Here is an 18,624-nt window from a genome sequence, read left to right as displayed (position 1 = left end):
GCTTTATCGGAGGGAAGGCTTGTACAGATTATGGGGGGAGGATCTGAGTGGGTTAGAGAAAGCCTCAGAACTGAGGCAAGTTTGACCCCAGTGGAAGGAATGAGAAGCAGGAAGGAGTTGGGAGGAAGAGTCTGTGAATCCTGGCTGGGGGTGGAGTGGAGGTCACAGTCCTGGGCAAAGATGCACAATAGTTGTTTGAAATTGCAGCTGCAGTCACTGGTTGGATTCAGTCAGGGGAAGCTTTCTGACAAACAGCCCGGAAGAGCCAACATTTCTGTATCAGGAGGTGTCTGTCTGTCCGGCAGGTTCCCCTGAATGGTTAAACCCATGGCAGGTCCTCCTGAAGGGAGATCTGAGCATCTCCTTGGGGACTTGGTGTTGGCCATTTGGCCAGAAATAACTGCTATCACTTATGGTAGCTGCAGTTTCCCTGGTTAAGGGGACCCAGGTTTGCCAGAGACACACCACCCAGCTCCTCTGGAGAAGAGGTCACACCTGGTGTCTTGCCTTTCAGTGACTCAGGAACTCAGGACCCTCCCCTGGGACAGACACTCCGATGTGTACACCCACCATTGTGAGCCGCTGCCCCCTGCTTGGACGCTCTTTGCTAGTTTTACCTTGTTGAGGCCAAGGGCATTGCCTTCATACTCCAAAACAGTGTGCGGGCAAGGGGTGTGTGAAGAACCCTGGGCTGCCAGCTTGATTGGATCTGGGATCTATGAGACAAGCCCTTGGGCACTCCTGTGAGGAGTTTTCTCCACGAGGTTAACTGAACTAGAGAGACTCATCCTGGAAGTGGGGGTTGCACTCTTCCTGAAGCCTAGCTAGAGGAAGGTCTGATGAAAACGCCTTTGCTTTTGGCCTGCTGGCCTGAGCGTGGTGTTGGTAAGTTCCCCTCCGCGAGTGCTGCTGCAACTGCCGGCCGCCGCCGTCCTCACTGGCATCAGACTGCAGCTTCTTCAGCTTTTCGAGGTAGAATGATAACCCCACATTGGGACCATTAAGGCCTCCAGCCTCCTGGACTGAGAAGCCTCTGGGGTTCTAGACCTCTCCAGTGTGAAGACAGCCACTGTTGGACTGTATAAATCAACCTAATAAATCCCCTTTTAATACGGATTGATTTTGTTGGTTCTTTTCCTTTAGAGAACCCTGATTAGTACAGATGTAACTTTCCCCAAGCCCACAGGTGTGAGTGTGTGTGTGTGTGTGTGTGTGTGTGTGTGTGTGTGTGTGTGTGTGTGTTTAGGTAAAAGCTGTCAGTGCTCAGATTCTATAATCAGAAGCACATGACTCATGTTTGTTCAATGACTAAAAAGTGTTTAAAGCAGCTCACACTTGAGTGTAGTTAGAAGTTGGGCACTTGTGAGAGGCAGAGGCTGGGAGCGGAGAGGCATGTTCTGGGAAACCAGAGTCAACGTTAGAAGTCACTGAAACGAGATGTTTAATTTTCTCCTTGTCTTCCTTGTCCCAGGCAGTGTGCTGGGCACAGAGAATAGATGGTCTCAGGCTCCTGAGCTCACAGGGGATGAGCAGAGGTTCAGCGTATACAGTGATGCCATCACTGAGATCTCAGGAGACAGGGAGGAACACCTCTCTGCTGGCACAGCCCAGGAACAGCCTCCTACTTGGGATGGCAAACTGCAGAGCCAGAGAAATAGTTTGCCAGGTGGCTTGAGGAGGGGTCGACCTTTCATGCTGAGGGAGCACATTCGTGGCTGCGTCCTGTTCAGACAGCTATAGCACCCGTTGAATGGAAGAGAAAACATAGGGATCCTTGTCACTGCAGGGGAGGATATTCGGGCGGGGCTCTGGCGGGCTCTGACGGGCTCTGACGGTGATTCTGTTCACCATGGCAGGCCCTTGATGGCTGGTGTGTTCCCAGCAATCAGAGTCACAGCCAGGTGTGCATCCCAAGACGGCTAGCACAGAGCACAGCATGGAGAAACCCGTGAGAAAGGGCACAAAGTGATGGCTGGAGCTGAAGAGCTGCTGTGACCATATCCACAAGGAAGCCATGGAGGGAAAGGAGATAGGCTAGAGAGGTCCGCCATCCCCATCCCGCCCCAGCTGTCAGGCTATTCGCATTTTCACGGGCAGAATTCCTCTGTGTGAGGAAGACTGCGGGCTGTGCCTTGCTCTAAGTTACCCCGTATGGTGTAAAAACAGTAGCTTCAAGCTGCCTTGCCCTGAGTGAATCCAATTCACATGTAGCTTTTGATTCTGTGACTGCAGATGCAAAGGAAAGATGACCCTGCACCTCGTCACATCCATAGACATCGCCATGGGAATACAGGATGTCGAATGACTTCATACAGAAGTAAAAGAGGCACTGCCTATAAACTTATTAAACCTGATCGGGCACATATAGAAACATGGGTGTATTAAAACCATTTCAGGAAAACCATGTATTAAATGGCTGAGCACACCAGATGACAAGGTGCACAGCATCCTTCCCAGGACCCTATAAAGAGGTAATAGGTGATGAGCCAACCCACCACCTGACATCTGACATCTGACCACTGGGTGTGTAAGCTAACTGGCCCGTAAGCAGAGAACGCCCTACAGTTTCCAGGTTTCAGACCCCAGTCCTGTGCTTAAAGTGTATGGTGCTGTGCACCTCTGGACCTTGGCTTTCTGGGCTTGGCTCAACCCTGTGACCTTTCATTCTGAGCTCAGCTCTCTGCACCCCTCAGCAGATCTCCAGCTGGGCTCATTAATATCTCACCTACCCACCATCAGTGACTCTTTGCCTTTGTGTTATCTCTCTGTCTCCAGTGAGGCCGCTTTGAACTCTGAGGGCCTCTTTAACCCTTTTGTACCCACCCTATAACCTACATATAGACATATCCATAGATAACACTACTGTGTGAGCTGTTATGTGTGAGCTGAGAGTTAATACTAGTAATTAAGATTAGAATAAAAGAATCCGACCTTGGTCTCAACAATTCTCTCTCATATAAACCCTCCTCATTCTCGCTAATTGGACTCCCAGAGATCCACCTGGGGCCTAGTCATGGATCTCTGCCTCCAGATCCATCAGTAGTTGGATGAGGTTTCTAGCACGACAATTAGGGTGTTTGGCCATCCCATCACCAGAGTAGGTCAGTTCGGATTGTCTCTCGACCATTGCCAGCAGTCTGTTGTGGGGGTATCTTTGTGGATTTCTGTGGGCCTCTCTAGCACAGAGACAAATAGCCAAACAAACGGAAACACATGAAATATGAACCAATGGCTGAGGGGTCACCAACTGGATCAGGCCCTCTGAGTGGGTGAGACAGTTGATTGGCCTGATCTGTTTGGGAGGCATCCAGGCAGTGGGACCGGGTCCTGTGCTCATTGCATGAGTTGGCTGTTTGAAACCTGGGGCCTATGCAGGGTCCCTTGGCTCAGCATGGGAGGAGGGGACTGGACCTACCTGGACTGAGTCCACCAGGTTGATCTCAGTCTGTGGGGAAGGCTTTGCCCTGGAGGAGATTGGAATGGGGGGCGGGCTGGGGGGAAGGTGAGGGGGGCGGGAGGGGGGAGAACAAGGGAATCTGTGGCTGATATGTAGAACTGAATTGTATTGCAAAATAAAAATTAAAAAAAAAAAAACTTAAAAAAAAAAATAAAAAAAATAAAATAAAAAAAATAAAATAAAATAAAATCCAAAAAAAAAAAAAAAAAGAATAAAAGAATCTTGTGATTGCCCACGGCCAGCCAGCCAGGGAAACTGGGACTACATGAAAAAACACAGCAAATAAAAATCCAAGTAGCTTGTGGATTTGCTATTCAATCCATTCTAATGTAGGAAAAGAGTAAAAAATGCAGTGAATGTTTCAGGACAGTGTGCTTAACAAGCTTTCAGGAGTCAGAGCTCAGAGATAATCTGACAAAACCCTTCCATTCTCCATCTGTCAGAAGAAGGGACCTAGGGGCAAATAGCTCTGCTAGATCCAGAATGTGTGGGAAATCCTATGCATCCAAGACCCCATAAAGTGCTTCAAGATGGAGTGGGTAAAGGCCCTGGCTGTGAGACCTGAGGTCTGTGCTTACTTAGGACAGACATGGGGTGGTGAGGGACTGACTCTGACAGGTTGTTCTCCAATGTTTCTACGTACACCCTGGTAACCCCCTCCCTTAGAAATAAATGTCAAAAAAAGGTCTGATTTTTCTGTTTCAGAGACAAGTAATGTTTAGGATGGAATGTCTCCCCTATTTCCCTCAAGCCCACACTTTGCTAAAAAGTTTTTGTCTCTGTAATGGAGAGCAGAAAGAGAGAGGCACCTGGGGACCTCAGTCACCATCCCTCTAGGAAAAGACCACAGGTCAGCTTGTCTTTTAAAAAAAAAAAAAAAGGACAAGAATTTTATTTGTTTGTTTGTTTTAAAAAGGAGAGGAGAGGTGTTGATGGGTTTTTCTTTGGGGTGCCAACTCACAAAAAATGACATGGAGACTTACTATTAATTAAGAAAGCTCAGCCTGTAGCTTAGGCTTGTCCCACTAGCTCCTGTATCATAAATTAACCCATTTATAGTAATCTGTGTTTTGTCTTGTGGCTTTTTACCTCTCTTCCATTTGCACCTCCTGTTTCCTCTGCTGTCTTCTGGTGTCTCTCCTGTGCCTAGATTCGTCTCCTCTCTCCTGCACGTCTTGCTCCCTCTGCGTCCCGCTGGCAACTCCTCCTTTCTCCTTCCCAGAGCTCTCTGTCCCCAGAAGTCCTGCTGAACCTCTTCCTGCCTAGCAAATGGCCAGTCAGCTCTGTATTAAACCAATCTCAGTTGCTGTGGAATATTAGTTGAAGATGTGTTACATTTGTTTATGCTGTGGAACATTTGTTTAATGATGTAAAGATGTGTTACAGTCTTTTATGTTTTATTTGTTTAACTCTGTGAAGCTGTGTTGCTTGGCCTGTCTAAAACACCTGACTGGTCTAATAAAGAGCTAAACAGCCAATAGCAAGTCAGGAGAGAGAAACTGGCAGGGCTGGTAGGCAGAGAGAATAAATAAGAAAAAGAAGAAGGGAGAAGAGCCAGGAGTGAGAAAAAGAGAAGAAGGAGGACGCCAGAGGCCAGCCACCCAGCCACCCAGCCACATAGCCACCCAGCTACCCAGCTACCCAGCCACCCAGCCACATAGCCACATAGCCACCCAGCTACCCAGCTACCCAGCCACCCAGCCACATAGCCACATAGCCACCCAGCTACCCAGCTACCCAGCCACCCAGCCACATAGCCACCCAGCTACCCAGCTACCCAGCCACCCAGCCAACCAGCCACACAGTCACCCAGCCACCCAGCCACCCAGCCACACAGCCACCCAGCTACCCAGCCACCCAGCCACCCAGCCACCCAGCCACCCAGCTACCCAGCTACCCAGCCACCCAGCCAACCAGCCACCCAGCCACACAGCCACACAGCCAACCAGCTACCCAGCCACCCAGCCAACCAGCCACACAGCCACACAGCCACACAGTCACATGGTCACACGGCCACACGGCCACACGGCCACACAGCCACACAGCCACACAGCCACACAGCCACCCAGCCACACGGCCACACAGCCACCCAGCCAGCTATGAAGTAAGAAGTAAAGAAAGGTATATAGAATAGAGAAATGTAAAAGCCCACAGGTAAAAGGTAAATGGGAGAATTTAAGTTAAGAAAAGCTGGCTAAAAATAGGCCAAGCTAAGGCTAGGTGTTCATAAGAAATAATTAGTCTCCTTGTATTTATCTGGGAGCCGGGTGGAGGGCTCCCTAAGAGCAAAGTGTAATAAAAACAACAACACACAGTGACACATCTTCACACACTGTAAAGGAATATTCCCCAACAGAGAGGAGAGGAGAGGAGGGAAGGGGAGGGGAGGGGAGGGGAGAAGGAGAGGAAGAGGGGAAGGGAGAGGGGGAGGGAGAGGGGGGAGGGAGAGGGAGAGAGGGAGAGGGATAACTCCTTATCTCTGGTTGAAATAAAGTCCTCCTTAGTTTGAAACCAATAGAAGACATTAAAATGAGGAAGATGCATGGGTGTTAATACAAATGCACACGAACACACACACACACACACACAAATCACACACACACACACACATACACAGAAATCACACACAGAGAGAAATCACACACAGAAATCACAGACACACACAGAGAGAGAGAGAGAGAGAGAGAGAGAGAGAGAGAGAGAGAGAGAGAGAGAGAGAGAAATCACACACACACACACACACAAATCACAGACACACACACAGAAATCACAGACACACAGAAATCACAGACACACACACACACAGAAATCACAGACACACACATACACAGAAATCACACACAGAGAAATCACACACACACACACACACACACAGAAATCACACACACACACAGAAATCACAGACACACACATACACAGAAATCACAGACACACACATACACAGAAATCACACACAGAGAAATCACACACACACACACAGAAATCACACACAGAAATCACAGACACACACACAGAGAGAGAGAGAGAGAGAGAGAGAGAGAGAGAGAGAGAGAGAGAGAGAGAGAGAGAGAGAGAAATCACAGACACACACACAGAGAAATCACAGACACACAGAAATCACAGACACACACACAGAGAAATCACAGACACACAGAAATCACAGACACACACACACACACACACACAGAAATCACACACACACACACACACACACAGAAATCACAGACACACACATACACAGAAATCACAGACACACACATACACAGAAATCACACACAGAGAAATCACACACACACACACAGAAATCACACACAGAAATCACAGACACACACACACACACAGAGAGAGAGAGAGAGAGAGAGAGAGAGAGAGAGAGAGAGAGAGAGAGAGAGAAATCACAGACACACACACAGAGAAATCACAGACACACAGAAATCACAGACACACACACAGAGAAATCACAGACACACAGAAATCACAGACACACACACAGAGAAATCACAGACACACAGAAATCACAGACACACACACAGAGAAATCACAGACACACAGACACACACACACACACACACACACACATCACAGACAGGAAGAATCTTTTCTCCAATAAATAGAACAGTATATATGATTAAGGAAGGATTTAAACTATTGATTGTTCAGAGGACACACACACACACACACACACAAAAAAAAAAAAAACAAAAAAAAAACAATGTCTCCTTAAGTAACCAGCAAAGAAAGTCTTAGCAAATGCAGAAAGATGAAACATGGGCACGACAACCCAGGCTCTGACAAGGAATCAAAGAAAGCAAAGGGACAAGACCTTTGGCTTGGATGTAGTGATTGATGTGGTATCCACAGTGGCCAGCTGGGGAGAGCTGAGTCTGCCACACATCCATATTCCATATGGGTCTCATGACCTTTCTGGAAATCAATGCAATAATTGTGCCAGAAGCTTAACTCATTTTAATATATTTGAAGGGGAAAAAACCCACACGGGCTCTCTCTCTCTCTCTTTCTCTCTCTCTCTCTCTCTCTCTCTCTCTCTCTCTCTCTCTCTCTCTCTCTCTTTCTCTCTCTCTCTGTACTGAGGAAAAGGATGACAACAAGCTCAACTCTTAACTAAAGTGGTTACCTTTTGGTGATTTGGTATTCTCTCCTTTTTAGTCTTTTGTAACTGAAAAAGTTTTATTTAAATGACTATTATATGAGCCAAAAAATTAATAAACCGTGTAGACAATACTCAGTGCCGTCTCTGCCCCACCCTAAAGGATCACAGTAGGCACGTTGTAGTGGCACAATGTGCGTTAAGAAGCAGACAATACTGAAACAGACAGGTATGTTCACAGCAGGGAGAGCAGGTGCACATTAAACAGATCGATACATAGCCATTCGGTCATCTCCCAGCACACCAAGTCTCCGCTGAGTGAGAGTTTCTCTATGTCATTTGACAGAGGTTGTGTTTACACTAAAAGGTCAATAAGAGGGACTTTTGCAGGCAGAAAGGCCAGAGGAGGACTCTTTTAAAACATGCCGCACGCAGGGCCAGGGAGCCATCCAGAATCAACGTGGAGTGAGAAAGACGAAGGGAGAAGAGAGAGGTGGATGGGGAGATTGAGGAAGGGGGTGGGGGGTGGACCTCAGGCACAGGCAAAATGACAGAATTGTGGGGAGGGTTCTGAGCACGGGTCAGATGTGTCTGGAAGGATCTGATGGGCCACACGGAAAACTCACTGCAGGAGGATGCCTCTGGAAGGTCTGCAGCACCTTCTGGGAGGAAAGGGCTCTCAAATAAGAGCAATTATGATGAAATGGAGTGAAGTGGGAGGGGCAGATTGGAATGCCGGCTCCCTGGGGGACTTTTCTGTTCCCACCCTCTTTCCTAACGGCTAGAAAACTAATCAGCCGATGGTTATATATAAATATTTATCAGATGAATGAATAAAAAAGACATAAGAAATTTTTTGATAAAAAAGACATAAGAAATTTATAATCCAATGTTGGCAGGAGCCAGTGAGCTCCCAGAGGAGGGAGAAAATGGTGGAGGGTGGGAGAAAGGCCATATCGGGACTGGGTAGATGTGTGCACAAGCATGGTGGTGGCAGTTTAGAGCCACGGAACCCACAGAAACACTGGATGCGGCATAGCTTGTCTGTGATTCCAATGCTCCTGCGGAGGAGGAATGGGAGCTGGAGATGAGTTCCTGGAAGCTGTGGGCCATTATAGTGGTGAGCTAGCCTGGTATACACAGTAGTGACCTTCCTCCCTATAACAAGATAGAGAAAGCAACGACAGATACCCTAGGCTGTCCTCTGACGTCCACAGAGAACCTTATCACACTCACACATGAACATTCACACAAAAATGCAAATGGCCACACACACACACACACACACAGACAGACAGACACACACACACACACACACACACACACACATTGAAAGGCATGCCTGTGGTGGTTTAAACGAGAATGGTCCCCACAGTCTCATATATTTGAATCCTTGATTCCCAGTTTGGTAGAACAGGTTAGGAAGGATTAGGAGGTGTGGCCTTGTTGGAGGAGGTGTGTCACTTGGGGTGGGCTTTAATGTTTCAAAACCCCATGCCATTGCCAGTTAGCTCCCTCTCCTTGTGTTTGTAGATCAGATGTGAGCTCTCAGGGACTGCTCCTGAGCCTTCCCAGCCTGCCTGCTGCCATGCTTCCTGAAGGGGACTCCTACATGGTGGTGGTGGGGACTCCCTCCCACATCCCAGATTAGGCAAAAACCACACCCCAAAACCTGTTTTCACAGACAGATCCTTTATTAAGCAGGGAAGAAAAGTTAAAGTGGCTGCTATATGACTCAAGCAGAAAACAGCAGCCAATGACCTTGCAGGTGTAATTTTAAGAGGAGAAGGGGAGGTCTGTGTTAGACCGGGCTGGGATGTGATGGCAAAGGAGACAGGGAGAAGGGAGAGAGGGAAGGGGGTAGGGGAGGGGTGAAAGGGTATTTATTCAGGAGGGACAAAGGACAGCCTCTGGATAGAGAGGAGACAGACATGGCACATGAGCAAATGGCGATTTATAAAGGAAAAGAGGAAACCCGTGTTAGGATGAGGTGTTTCATTTTAATTGGGCATGTTAATTATGTGAGCCAAAGGGGCCTTCTGATTGGTGGACTTCAGTACTTCGATAACCGGACCTTAGTGGTCAGCTTCAGGAGGAGGAAGTGGCCAAATAAGGGAATAGACCTTGGGGGCTAGCTTTAGGAATGTAATCTAACGGTTTTTAGCAAGGCAGAGGGAAGGAGCGAAGGGCAAGGCCCACCAGAGCCACATGCTAGCATCTCTTACTCCTTACCATGAGGGTCATAAACGCTAACTCTCTGGAACCATGAGTCCCAAATTAAATGTTTTCTTTTATAAGTTGCCTTGGTCATTGTGTTTTATCACAGCAATAGAACAGCCACCAAGACAACAGTGATTCCTGACAAGATCCTATCCTAGCTAGTATGTTCATTTAACACTGCCTCACAAATGCCTAGACATTTCTATCTTGTGGTAATTTCTATTGTAGTTCTATAGGCCATCAGTTCCCAATGGCTGCAATGATATTTTTGTTTGCTTTCTTAATTTTATTTATTTATTTATTTATTTATTTATTTATTTATTTATTGTTGTTTTGTTTTGTTGTTTTGGGGGCTTTTTTTCCCCTCTTTTGTTTGTTTGTTTTTTGTTTTTGAGACAAGGTCTCACATAGCCAATAGTACCCACCAGGCACAAACTCCCTGTGGAGCTGTGGTGATACAGTATTTTTCTGAGGCTGAAACATTCTATCCCATAGGGAAGCTCCTTAAGCAGGAAAGTAAGCAAGTCAAAATAGCTTCAGGAAGTCCCCGAAACTGATCAGATTCACTAGGCCCCTCTCTACCAGAGTAAAGAATAAAAGAAGAGATTCCCTTTCAGACAAAAGGAAGCTGAGCTGCAAACAAGACTCTTGCTGTGGGATGTTCTGTATGGCAAATGTGTTGCTAATTAGTCAATAAATAAAACACTGATTGGCCATTGGCTAGGCAGGAAGTGTAGGTGGGACAAGGAGGAGAATAAAGCTGGGAAGTGGAAGGCTGAGTCAGAGAGACACTGCCAGCCACCACGATGAGAAACAGCATGTGAAGATGCCGGTAAGCCACGAGCCATGTGGCAAGGTATAGATTTATAGAAATGGATTAATTTAAGCTGTAAGAACAGTTAGCAAGAAGCCTGCCATGGCCATACAGTTTGTAAGCAATATAAGTCTCTGTGTTTACTTGATCGGGTCTGAGCAGCTGTGGGACTAGCAGGTGAGAGAGATTTGCCCTGACTGTGGACCAGGCAGGAAAACTTAAGCTACAGACTCTGAGCCCAGACCAGCACTGCCCAGGAGAAGCAGAAACAGCTGAGCTGCTGGAAGAGGTTTAGATCAACTGGGTCACTTGGAAAGAACCTTTGAGCTGCTGGCAGGCTGTGCAGTGGGCTCCAGGTCCCCCCAGCCTTGTGAGCTGTCACCTGTGCTGGGGTGGGCTTTGGTGATGCAGCTGTCTTTGAGTCATTTCTGTTCCTAAAGTCACCCCTCACCCATAGCCCTGTAGGTAACCCCAATAAAACTAATTTGTTCACCAAGCTAGACTTTGGTGGTATCCATACTTTGGTCAGAAGTGTGATCCCAATTAGGGTGAGTAGACATGTGTACTGTGTCTCTCCAGGGAAAGTTTTGTCACAACAGTGGCCAAGGCTGGCCTTGAGCTCCTGATCCTCACCCTTCAGCCTTCAAGGACAGGAGTTACAGGCCTGTAGTACCACATATGTGTGAACATGCTCATTACATGGATGTGAACTCCTTGCTAGGTATTTTCTCCCTGTGTAATTGTCATAAGATAAATTTTACATTGTGGAATACTATTTTAACTAGGCAAAGATGTGTTACATTTGTCTATGCTGCAGAATATCACTTTAACTGTGTAAGGTGTGTTACATTTGTTTATGCTGCATTTGTTTAATTATGTAGAGATGTGTTGCATCTGTTTCACGTTGCCTGCCTAAGGCACTTGATTGGTCTAATAAAGAGCTGACCAGCCAATAGCTAGGCAGGAGAGGGGTAGGCAGGGCTGCTAGGCAGAGAGAATAAACAGGAGGAGGAATCTAGGCTTGAGAGAAGAGAAGAACAAGAGAAGGAGGAGAGGATAGGAACATGCCTGGGGCAAGCAGCCACCCAGACACTAGCCGGAATGAGAAGCAGTGAAAGTAAGACATCGGAAGTAAGAAGGGGATAGGCCTCGAGGCACAGGTGGATAAAGAGAAACGGGGTAATTTCAGTTCAAAGAACTAGCCAGAAATGAGCCGAAGCCAGGCTGAGCAGTCAAAACTAATAGTAAGTCTCTGTGTCATGATTTGGGAGCTGGTTGGTGGCCCAAAAGAACAAGCCTGGTACAACTTTAATTTAACCTTAGATTTTTTTTTTTTTTTTTTTTTTTTTGGTTTTTCGAGACACGGTTTCTCTGTGGAGCTTTGTGCCTTTCCTGGAACTCACTCTGTAGCCCAGGCTGGCCTCGAACTCACAGAGATGCACCTGGCTCTGCCTCCCGAGTGTTGGGATTAAAGGCGTGCGCCACCACCGCCTGGCAGATTTTTTTTTTTTTTTTTTTTTTGAGATATGCAATTTAGAATGTAATTTTAGGATCCAGACCAGACTGTTGCTCAGGCCACAATACCTGTATCAGCTTCCCTTCTCACACATACCTACACCCAATTTAGACATTGTGAGTCCTCAGATTTCACATTTCTAGGTGCCTGGATTTCTCACCTTGGGAAGTAAGTCTGTATCAAAGGAAGTACTGGTGGCCACACATCATGCTTCTTACCCTTTCCTCACCTCTTGCCTGAAAATCAGAGAGCCTGGCTACAGACTCCTGCTGTGAAACCACCCTCTTAACCCAGAGCTACAAGAAGAGAACCACCAACCTCCTACCTTCATCCTGCTCCTGATGCGTGGGCTCCCAGTTCCTCTCTAAAGAACCACAACCAGGCAGTCTGTCCTGGTGCTGGGGCCTTAACACTTTTCAGAGTCCCTGTTATGTTGTCGTCTGTCTGTCCATGTTGCTCATTTTTCTAATAAGCTCCTCACACCCAATAATCCGTCTCAGTGTCTCTATTGAGCAGGCACCTGAGAACTCTTCATACACATGTCTGATATTTTCTATATCTCAATAAGGGTTCTTCAGTTCTTTAAAAACAGAACCATTGTATCAGCACCCATTTCCTGGGATGAACTTAAACAACAACTGTACAACACATTATTATTGGAGGAAGCCAGGTATGAGGCACGTGGACCTCTCTGCTTTTTCTTACAACAATGTGTTAATCTACAATGATCTCAAAGAGCTTGAAGTAAGGACCCAACCTTCCTCCCTCAGTCTCTCTCACACCATAACATTGAAACGAGAACCTTGGGTTTGGACATAAGCCCCGGGAGATGGTCAGCTACCTGTCCTTTCTTTCTAGAAGACTCCAGAAGAGCTCGTTCTCGTGGTCTCTATGTCGTCATTGTTGTAGCTTTGCCTTTCTCCCGCTGCTGCTTCAGAGCAAACACGGCTCTTATTTATGGCATCCAAACTGCAAGAGTGTCACCATGGTTATTCTCGTGGTGTCTCTTAGTTTTTATCACACTCTCTGGAGATGTGGGGTTCTCTGTCTGGAGACGGTTCGCTGTCAATTCAAAACAGCAAAATGAATCATTTCAGAGAACTCTCACCGCAGCTCAATGCTGTCTACCTTCATTTGCCTCCTTCTATACCCCATGAGGAATTCCTGGCTATGACATGATCTCCAATGATGGTTGAAAACTGTAAATGTAACCCTGACTATGCAGACAGTAGAGGCAGTTGACCCGGGCTCTGGGTAGCGATGGCAGGAGCGGAGGCAGGGAAGTGGTTGAGCAGGGAGGCTTCATCAGAGTCTTTTCCTCCCTCTCCCTCTCCTCTCACCGCTTCCCCTACAGAGTCTCTGGCATAAGGTATCCTTCATATGCGCAGGTGGTCACCTGGTCCCCAGACTTTTCTACCTCTAAGCTCATCACCAGACCTCCTGCTCCAGAGGCCAAGCAGCCAAGTGTAGAGATTCAGCCTCTGACCTTGGCTAGATGAGTGTGGGTTCCCACTGCCTTGATCATGCATTTCCTATCTCTGCTGTAACCTGTCCCATTGACAGCCTCCCAGTGGGTCCCTTTCTCCCTTCACAGGTAGACAGTGTCATTTCTGTTTAATGCATACTGAAACTTACTGAAGTTGTTAGTGATTCCAAGTACTTCAGGATAAACTGAAATTCAGCAACAAGGCCTTCTATCATGCTGGCTAGTGTCCTCCACCTCCTGCCTGTGTCCATGTCTAGCTGTGTGCAAGGCACCTGTGTCCTGTAAAGACTGCTTCCTCTCAGAGGGTCATATAGAGCAGCCCAAGGGCCTTGGAGCTCTACATCCTCACCAGTGTCCTGTAGCACTGCCCTGAGTCCAGCTCCGCTTCCTGCTAAGATGTCTGGTTATAATAGCACTGGATGGCGGGGGTCTGGCTTCAAAGGTGGTCTCTGTTGCCATGGATGTGAGGTGGGGGAGACAGAATCACATGAGTGATTACAGGGATCCAAGAGATGCTTACCCAAGACCCCTTCCCCCACCAGTCCCTCTAACCTGGAGTAAACATAATAGGTGTAAAGATGGCTCATGGGCATCCCCACACAGATCTGTAGTCACAATACCTCAACCCAGGTAGGCTGGGCTCACGAGCTCAGCAGCTACCCCACTGTCCTCTGTCTCTCTGCGCTATCTATAAGGGGTGCTTACTCCAGCAGGGGCAACATAAAGGCCAGCACCCAGAGGGGGAAATGGCCGTCCCTGGGGCCTTGAGGAGGAAAGGCTTCCTGTGAGGGACGAGGCAGATGCTAGGCCAGAGCCAAGAATAGCAACATCCTTAAGATAGCATTGGAGAAAGTCAGGGCTGGGTCTCAGACCCGAGGCCAAGTGTAGGCATGACTCTGGTGACATGAGGACCACCCAAAGAACCTGTCAAGCAGGTGAGGAAGGTAGGGTTGCCAGGCTCCAGAGCCAGTGGGAACTACAGTTCAGTCTGTTAGATGGTTTGAATGAGCTCATCTCTTTACAACTGAAGAAACAGAGATTTGGGGGGTGTGGTGGTTTGAAAGAAAATGTCTCTCAAAGGGAGTGGCACTACCTGGAGGTGTGGTTTTGTTGGAGTAGGTGTGGCCTTGTTAGAGAAGTGTGTCACTGTGGAGGTGGGCTTTGAGGTTTCCTATGCTCAAGACACTGCCCAGTGTCTGAGACAATTTCCTGTTGCCTTCTGATCAAGATGTAGCCAACATCATCCCTGCCTGCATGCCACCATGCTCCCTGTCTTGATGATCATGGACTAAACCTCTGCAACTGTAAGCCAGCCCTGATTAAATGTTTTCCTAAGAGTTGCCGTGGTCATGGCGTCTCTTCACAGCAACAGAGACTCTGACTAAGACAGGGACTCATCAACCTTTTTCACCTTGCGTCCAGGAGGATCCTGATCCAGGCTTTCCTGGGGAGCCAGGGCCACAAGCGGGGATCACAGCTGGATAGCCATGCCACAGTAGCGTTGCTGTGTGACTGTTCTGTCTTTACCCCAGTGCTCACGGACTGAAGGATGAACGGTCCTGCCTGGGAGGAAGCAGTGTGCAAGTCACACAACTGTTCACAGAGGCTGTGGCCAGAGTCAGCGAAAAGGCCTCAGAGGCCCCATGGGACAGAATAGTCTTGGGCTGGGCATGTGGGAAAGGAATCTAGGAGGCTGACTTGGAGCCCGGCAGCAGGCGGTGGGCACTGGGACCTAGGGTGAGAGACTGTCCTAGGGGAATCTTCGGTCAAAGTGTAGTGAGTCAGGGAGTATCAGGACAAGGGCCTTTCCCCAGTCAAGGGCTCTGAGGTCTCTTTCAGTGCTGGCCACAAGGAAGGCCTTGAGACCACATCCAAAGTCCAAAGTACTGGTCATGGAACCAGCAAATTCCTGACCCAGGGACCCAGGTCTTCTTTCCTAGCCTGTGTGTTATTCTAGAGCTCAAACCCTTGGTCACATTGCGATAGGCATAGGGTCCAGCAAGCCTGCACAGTAAACAGGCCCTGAATCCCTACAGGCAAGAGTGAGACAAGAACGATGTCCTATTCACGCAAGAGGTCGATGAAAGATGTCTTGGGCGGTGAGAGTCTGGGCAAAGCAAGGGTGCATGATTGGGGACCAAACTCTCTAAGAGGACAATGTAGATCTCTGCACTGTCCTATGTCTGCACTGTCCCATGGAGCCACAGATCCCTTGACAGCTTGTAAACTGATCATGCATAACTGTTGCATGGAACCTCTGCAACCATGGTGACGGTGTTAGGTTCTGTTGTCCAGTGGACAGCACATATCTAAAGACTAAATTAAAACGTGGTCGGCAGGCCTGGCAGTCTGAAGCTTGACCTGCCCCACAGCGCCCTCTTCTGGCCGTATGGGAACAGCCTGTTCTCAGGCTCAGCGCTCAGAGGAGGGGACTGTTCCTGAGATTGCTGGGTAGACCCTAGGGGAGAAGGCAAGGTAGGTGTGGGCACTTGACTTAGGGAATGGGGTGGAGGGTGGTAAGGCAAAGGTGAAATAGAAGCTTCTAGAAAATAGATCCTGACCTTGGAGACAGCACTGTGTGCTTGAACCTGCGTGTAGTTGGTACCTTGTCATCTAACAAAAAGGACCGTTCTGCACAGCCGCCTACCACGGCACCTCCGGGTTTCGTCATCCTCCTTGGCAGCCTAAACGGCAGACCTGGAGCAGCATCCCAGTCTTTGGTGTCTGCTCAGGCCTTTCTCAATCCTAAATTAACTTTTGGTCGCTAGGAATTTTCTTATTATTGAAGGAGCATATTTTCTTATCATGCAGAGAATGTAGAGAAATACAGTTGTGAAAATAAAAAGTGATTCTTTCTGACCTCCAAGATGTGAAACCACTAGCGTTTTCATGCTGCTCCTTCCCAGCATCAGATTTTTACATTGCTAGTAATCATCAATCGAACATTACCATCTTTTGTTGCTGGCCATGTAGCAGGAAGGCTTCGTCTTACACACTCATTAGTTTAATGGCGTTATCATGCCCCACCCTGTGCCTGATTGTTTATATGGTTTTCATTCTTCCGATGCATGTTTCCCAGAGCTTGCCATCGTGAACCATAATATTACAGAGGCTTGGTCACTTGGTCACTTGTCTTGGAAGACAGATCACGAGGTGGAAGGATCCAGGCTAAAATTGAGATAGATATGGCTGCCTCCTGGATGGGCAATGGGGCTCCTACCACAGCAGTGTGTGAATGAATCCTTTCTTCTGATGCCTTTTGAAGACCCACCAGGGGGTGAAGCCTTTCATTTTAATTTTTTATTAAAGTGTGTGTGTGTGTGTGTGTGTGTGTGTGTGTGTGTGTGTGTGTGTGTGAGCTCACCTAGGGGTGTGTATGTGGACGCCCCACGTAGACTTAGGTGTCTTTCTCTATTTCCACCGTATTTTTGAGGCAGTGTTTCTTTCACTGAACTTGCAAACCATTTTGGCTGGACAGATTGGCTGGTGAGTGGGCCCCCAGCATCCTCTTGTCTCCATCCCCCCACCAGCTCTGGGGTTACTGGAATGGTACTGTCATGCCAGGCTGCTACCTGGGTGCTGGGGATCTGAGCTCACGTCCTCGTGCTTGCACGACAATGCTTTGCTCTTGAGCCGTGTCCCCAGCCCCTCACTTGTGTTTTCGTGTGCATCGATTTCATTACTGGAGCAGCTGAGCATCCTGTGCATTTATGGCTGAAGTCCCCGAAGGGCCTTTAGATCTGCAGTGCCGTTCTTTAGCCCTAGAAACCGCAGCACTGAAAATGATACCAGAGAGGACCAATGGGGTCAAATATCACGATAAAGATAAAGGTGTACACAGGCTTCTTGAGAACCAGATGGGCCTTTGAGCAGTATTAGGATTCAAATCATCCCTATTTCATCCCAGACTGGGGTCCCAGAAGGGGCTGCAGGGAGGTCACTTGGGGAGCAGGAGTTCCCCTGGAAAGGCTCTGTGGCAGAAGAGGCACCTCCGCTGTGCCTATCAACTACCTGTGCTTGTCTTCTATTGCTGCTAAATGTGCTTACACTCTTCTCTCCGGATCGGCTTGCGATTCACGAAGGACTCTCTGTCTTTTCTCAGCCAGGCTTAGAAACATTTTTCAAAAAACTGTTTCAGAGGAGTGAGTGGCACCAGTTACTGGCATCTTTGACTCCATTGTGTTTAAGATCTCCATGGCACCCCCCCCCCCCCCCCCCGCACTGTCGAGCCCTGCACCCTCATGGCATCTCCGATGTGGGAAGGAACCTTGTCTACACAAAGACAATGGCCAGTTGCCAAGAACACAAGTGATGTGGGGTCAGGGTGCTGTGACTCTGACCACCACCTCTCAGGCCAGGTTAGCCTGGAGTCAAGAACTGTGTCTCAGGGGCTCACATTTGGGAAATGAGAGCGTTTATTTGGGTTTCTAACAGCTATGCTGGGAAGTGTACTTGCAGTTACTGATAAGGGCTTTTGCAGCAGATTCAATTTCGGAATGATGAAAAAGCTCCGGGGAGGCCGGGACTCATCTCAACACTCTGCTCTGAGAGACATCAAAGGCCACCCAGATTTATCTGTCTGCCTAGAGGCGCAGCTGTTCCCAGTCAGTTTCCTCACGCTTGATGCTGTTGGTAGCCTTTTCTCCTCCCTACTCTATTTTGTTTACTCAGTTTTAAAAGTAAGGTGCAGTGCTGAAATACTTAAAAACTGCAGCCACTGGGCCAGCTCACCCGCTGAAAGTGTCTACTGCCAAGCCTAATGACCTGAGTTTGATCCCTATGACCAACATGCTAGGGAAAAACTGATATCCACAAGCTCTCCTCTGACTTCCGCAAGTGTGTTCACACACACACACACACACACACACACACACACACACACACACTGAAATCTTAAAGAAAAAAACACAGTCATTTATTTTAAAAATGGTTAATATCCAACTATTATCCATTAATCTTCTAAATATGATACCTGCATACTAATAACTGCTCTAGTCAGGCTATGTCACAGTAATGTCGACAG

General features: G+C 47.9%; 1 long non-coding RNA gene across 1 annotated transcript; it reads right to left on the bottom strand.

The window, feature by feature from the left end:
• Positions 1-1,024: 1,024 nt before the first annotated feature.
• On the bottom strand, positions 1,025-8,244 carry LOC131923488 (uncharacterized). The gene is made up of 3 exons (XR_009382631.1): positions 8,192-8,244; positions 4,547-4,763; positions 1,025-1,734 (listed from the first exon to the last, which is right to left on the bottom strand). It is a non-coding gene; the product is annotated as an uncharacterized LOC131923488 (long non-coding RNA).
• Between the last annotated feature and the right edge of the window lie 10,380 nt (positions 8,245-18,624).

This window comes from Peromyscus eremicus, chromosome 13, assembly GCF_949786415.1.
Source record: "Peromyscus eremicus chromosome 13, PerEre_H2_v1, whole genome shotgun sequence".
Taxonomy (NCBI): domain Eukaryota; kingdom Metazoa; phylum Chordata; class Mammalia; order Rodentia; family Cricetidae; genus Peromyscus; species Peromyscus eremicus.
Note: the sequence above shows the minus strand (reverse complement) of the source record. Positions and strands in the feature narration are given on the sequence as shown.